Source organism: Monodelphis domestica, chromosome 7 (genome assembly GCF_027887165.1).
Source record: "Monodelphis domestica isolate mMonDom1 chromosome 7, mMonDom1.pri, whole genome shotgun sequence".
Taxonomy (NCBI): Eukaryota; Metazoa; Chordata; class Mammalia; order Didelphimorphia; family Didelphidae; genus Monodelphis; species Monodelphis domestica.
The window spans coordinates 53,841,074-53,847,094 of record NC_077233.1 but is presented as its reverse complement, the minus strand read 5'-3'; positions in this window follow the sequence as shown (position 1 = coordinate 53,847,094).

Genomic DNA, 6,021 nt, shown 5'->3' with positions numbered 1-6,021 from the left:
AAGCTCAAAATGAGTCTGCAGCCTGACATGGCAATTGGAAAAGCAAATATGATCTGGTACTACGGAGATCGTCTCACTCTGCCCTCATTGAACTTTACCAGTAATGTGTTCAGTTCTACAGATTAAGGACATTGATCAGCTAATGAGAATCCAGAGAAGAGGGGAAAGGATGATAAAGGGTCTTAAGTCATATGAAGAGAAATTGAAGAAACTAGGCATGGTTAGGCTGGAAAAAAGAAGATGGCAGTGGTGGAGACAGGGTGAAGGAGAGAAGGGAGAAGAGTCTTTAAGAATTGGAGGGATCATTATATCAGAGTAAAGTTTAGACTTGTTTCTTTTGGCCCCAGAAGTGAGAACTAGGCATTGTTGGGAGGTGCAAAAAAGCCAATTTAGGCTATAGGACAGGAAAGCTCTCCCAGAGTGGAATGGGTTACTTAAAGAGTTAGTGGGTTCTCCTTCTACCTGGTGGAGGTCTTCAAGTGGAGATTGGATGACCACTTGTCATATATGTTATAGTGGAGATATCTTTTATATATGGACTGGTCTGGGAGCCCCTGAGGTCCCTTCTGCCTTTCAAATTCTGAGATTCTTTATTCCTGTGGAATCTGATCCAACTTTCAGTGATGATGATGATGATGATGATGATGATGGAGTTGACAGTAATGATGATGATGGTGGTGGTGGTGGTGGTAGTGATGATTGTAGAGACATTCTCCCATAATGGAAAGGCTAGTAGACTTGAAGACTTGGGTTTGAATTGATCTTTGTACACTTTGCTAGTTATGTGAACATGGACAAATTACTAAATCCTTCCAAGTGTCAGTTTCTTTCTCTGTAAAATGGAATGAATAAAAGTACTTACCTTACAGGGTGGTTGTAAAGCTCAAACTATATTTGTAAAATAATTTGGCACCTTGTAGTGCTATCTGATTGTGAGCTCATATTCTTTGATGATACTTTCAAAGTCAAGCTCAAGCCTCATCTCCTCCTGCTGCCTGCTAAGAGCTGGAGGGAGAAGTTGAAAGGAAAAGCTACTGGTCCTGTTTGACTGAAATATAGAGCAGATAGATAGGAGGAGGAGGTGCTAGGGATTGAGTGAAGAAGCAAATCTGGTTGGAGTCACTCTTCAGAGGACTTTAAGTGAAAGGCTGAGGAGTTTGTCAAGGGACTGAGGCTATAAAGCAAGAAACTAACTCACCCTACTTCTCAAAGAGCTTATATTCTACTGGGAAAGATTTTATAACTATCTCTCTATTTAATCCTTTTATACATGATGCATTCAAAGCGAATGGAAGGGAGAAAGAACTGTTGGGTGAGAATGGATGCAGATCAAAGCAGATCAAAGCATACTATCTTTCTGTGTATCTTTGGTCTTATTTGGGGGTTTTGGTTTGGTATGAGTGTGCTCTTAAAACAATGGCCAATATGGAAGTGTGTTTTGCATGATAATAAAATGAAATAAAAAAAATCAAAGTGGATGGATGACATCCATAGAAGGGAAAGCACTGGCAACTGGAAGAGATCACAAACAGTTTCATGGATAAGGTAATCCTTGGGATGAGTCTTAAAAGGAATCCAGAAATTCCAAGGGGTAGAGGCAAGGCTGCCATTAGCATTAAAACTTGAGTCCCTAGATTCCATGATGATGCTTTTATTACTATATTTTATTGCCACATCAAATCCAAGTAAGTGAGGAATCATGTTCCTTGACTCCCCCAAACCCCAAGAGACTATAACCAGATGGGAAATGATAAGTGGGAGGCAGGATGGTTCAGTGGAAAGTATACTAGATTTGAAATCTGAGGACCTCTGTTCAAAAACCAGGTGTTCCACTTAATACCTGTGTGAACTTGGGTAAGCCATACCATTATTAATAAAATAGGAAGGGGTGGACTATAGATGAACTCTACAACCTTCTTTGGTTCTAAATTTCTCATCCTATGACATCATATATCCGACTCTTGTCATTCATAATGCCCCATCTTCACTTTTCCAGGAAACTAGGAATGAAGGAGGGTATTCCTCAGTCTTTTATCCCCTTATATAGAGAGGTAAGGGGTTGTTCAGATAACCCCATTATGGTGCACACACCATCTTTTCCTGAGATGGAGCACCTTTATTTCTACTCTTTTCTCTCCTCCACCACTTTTTCAGATGACTTGCAGTTATGTGGCATTAGGGAAGGAAAGGTTAGTGTATTCCCTCTCAGTCATTAATTAAAGTAAGTCTGTCCCCAGGCTCCATATTTCCTTTATAAGTGGGGAAACTCAAGATCAGGTTGTGTGTATATGGGAGGCAGCAGGTTTCAGTGTCTCACCCTCACAGCCTCAGTAGACCAGTCTCTCTCCTGGTCATACCTTACACTGGGGTGCTCTCCATGGTACTAACCAAGATCCAACTTTGAATAAGGACAGCAAAATAGTCCCTTCATGCTGGGCATTTATGGCTATGTAGCTCTGTGAAGCAGAATTCAAACATTAGGCAGAGGAGACAAATGCTTTGTCTTGTCTTGAGCCCTTTCCTGGCTAGTGCTGGACTGAGTCAATGTTGCTCTTTGTTCGACCATGAAGAAATACCACCAGCCCACAGGCAGCCCAGCAAGGCCAAGGTCATCTGCAACCTTGGCCCAAGACCCCCCAGGTGGGACCTGCTGCTTTAAATAGCTGCCTGCCTGTCTGCCTGCCTCTCCTGGTGTTTACACCTTCTCAGGAATGAAAGCTGGGCCTCCTCATGATTGCAAATCAGGCATCCAGCAGCGGGTCCTGGGTAATTACCTTTTCATACAAAATTGGGAAGTGATACATATTTATTTATGCTTCACAAAGAACTTCATCTCTTGGGAGGGTGCACACACCACCATTTCCTGAGATAGATTGGCTCCCCTCCCACACTCTTCTCTCCCTCTTCACTACATTTCAAATGAAAAGAATTTTAAGGTTTCCTCCCCATTATTATGCTTTTCATCATTTTTGGGGGGACTCTCCAGCCCTAGCTCACCATCCATAACCCCCAGCTCCCATCTATGACCCTCAAAAAATCCTCCAGTCATTCCCTAGTTATTCCAAACCTTCCCCCTTCCCTACTCCACTTATATTTCCAGTGGTCTATAGTGACCTCCCTCACATGAAGCTAGCTCAGGTTACTAGGCAACCAGGAACTCAATCTAATCCAGGTGTACCCTTCTGCCTCAGAAAGGTAGCTGAGGGATCAGATAGAGAGAGGGTTCAGGAGGTAGGAGGAGGAGCTTCAGGACACTCAAAAGTTCACTTGGCATGCAGGTGGACTTCTTCTACAGGGCTCCAGGCAAGAACCAGAGAATACAGGGGTTCCAGGGGTCCAGAAGCCCTTCTCTCCTGCCAGTAGACAGTGTGGATACCTTGGGATTCTATGGCAGAGATGAATCATAATTTCCAGAGGTTTGCAAGCCTGAGCCACATTCCCAGGCTAAGTAGGAATACATACAGGTGTCTTCTTCACTGAATTGGCTAATTCCACTAAAGTTGACTGTGAAATTAGTTCCTATAAAAATTAGTTCAGTCTTACAACTGCCTTCCACTGTAAAATCAGAGGTCTGATCCCATAAAAGATCCACAAGATGGTGGCAGGTCCATGACATTTTGAATGCTGTAATAATAACTGAATCTATATAGGGACTTGCTGTTTTACAAGGTACTTTACATACATTATCTCATTTGATTTTCATAATAACACTATGAGGATAGTGTTATAGTTATTTCCACCTTCATTTTGCAGATGAGAAAACAGATTCAGAGGAATTGAGGGAGAAGTTCACTGATTTCAAGTTGTAAGAGAATTTAATATCCATCTAGTCAAGTCCCTAATTTTAGGATTGGGGAAACTGAGGCAGAGAGGAGCTGAGTGACTTGTCCAAGGTCATGCAGAGAGTAAACATGGTAGATCTGGAGTTTGAACTTGGGTATGACCCCAACTCCATCACATTGTCACATTGGGATGCTGCATTTAACACATTTAATGTTTAGAAAAAATTCAAGGAGGCCCAGCCTTTCCTGGATGAGTCCAAGTCTTCTGTTTTTCCTGGTATCTTGTATTTAGCACCATCTAAATGTTCACAATTCATGCTTTCAATTGACTGAGAACCTACAATGTGTGAGACATTGGTACTAGGTGCTGTAAAGATTCCTATCCTCAAAGAACTCAGAACTCTAGGAAGGGAGATAGGACATTTAATGATCATGGATGCCAGGGAGTCTATAAATGTGGTAGAAATTATTTTATTTTGATATAACTGGTTTCCTTTATAATCATATGAATTTTATTTTATGCATTTAAAAACATTATTTGGGGTAGATAGATGGCCTAGTAGCTAGAGAGCCAGGCTTGAAAATGGGAAGTCCTATGTTCAAATCTGTCCTCAAACACTTCCAATCTCTGTGATGCCAGGAAAGTCACTTAAACCCAATTGCTTTGCCCTTACCACTCTTTGCCTTTGTATAAGTTCTAAGACAAAAGGTAAAGTTTTTTTTTCCCGTTAAAACAAGACAAAAAATTATTCCATTAAGGGATCTAGAGGCTTTACCAGAATACCAATGGGATCCAAGACACATGCAAAAAAGATCCTTTGTAATGTCAAGGGTAAATTTTAGGGTTGAGACCGAATATTATTTTAGTGGTTGCCAGTGATTTAAATTCTAAATCCCAATGAAATACTCAAGTCAGAATGGAATTTTATGGTGGTTTATTTACAATAGAAGGAAGAAATTAAAAATGAGGGAGAGAGAGAGAAAGAGAAAGGGAAGATCTGCTCTGGTCTGGTCTGAGCCAGGGGAGTTCAGAGGCCTTAGCCAAGGTGCCTTCCCAGAAGATTAAATCTAGATCAGCTTCCAGACACGAGGCCTTCTCCAAGATGAGGGGTTTCCTTGGAGGCTAGTGCCTCCAGAAAGCCAGGGAAGGGGGATTAATCCTTGCACTTACCACGTGACAGTCTAAGGGAAGCAGTCTGAGATCTCATGCTCCAGAGTTCCTCCAAGTCAAGTACCACCACCAAAGACCTCAAAGGTCTCTCTTATAGGAAGTGATGTGAAATATAAAGGCAGTTCTTTACTTCACTTCCTGTCTCACATGTATCAATGGTGGCATAAACCTGGCTCTGGACAGCCCAGGGAATCAGTCAGTTGTTTCTGATTTGTCACTTGCTAGCACACGCAGGTCATACATAGACCATCATCCCCCACACTTAATCATTAAGTGGGGGTGTATACATTCCTGGTTGCTAAAATTCTAAAGACTAAGCAGGGTGGAATAAATCTAAAATTCACAGTGATGGGCATGAAAACATATAACCTCAAGCTGGAAAGCAGGATGGGCAGTGGATATGAAGTCAGGTGAGCATGGGTAGATTTCCTCAGGAAATGGTGATATAGGGCTAGGGGTGCCCCAATCAGGACAGTGGCCATCCAAGGGGAGGGATCTTGAGGGTGGGAAGACTGCTGGCAAGCAGATGGAGAAGAAGTCCAGAGAGTCATTTGAGTTGAGAGTGAAGTGAATGTGACTGGGCATTGGGCCTCATGAAATAGTTGGAAATGGGAGTAGGAAAATAGATTCTGTGCTTGGGAAACAGCAGATCTTCAGCTTGACGACAGTTATGTGAATGGGGAGGAGGGAGAGATAAGGCTATAAAGGGAGGCTGGGACTGCTTACTCTTGGATTTACTCACATCTTCACTAGGTTCTGAGTGTCTAAGGTTGCTACATATTTGGTAGCCAGAGAAATGACCTATTGTGTTATATCCCACAATCAGAATCACATAGCGTTAAGGTTTAGAAGAGACTTTAGAACTATATGGTCATAGAATAATGTATTTGGGATCAGAAAAATCTAAGTTCAAATCCTGCCTCAGACAGAATTTGTGATTTGTGTGATTCTGGGAAGTTCCTTGAAATGCTATGAATCTTGGTTATCTCATCCATAAAATGGTGACCATAACACATTTCCCAGGATTGTTGTGATGACCAAATGATATAATTTGACCAAAGTACTTTG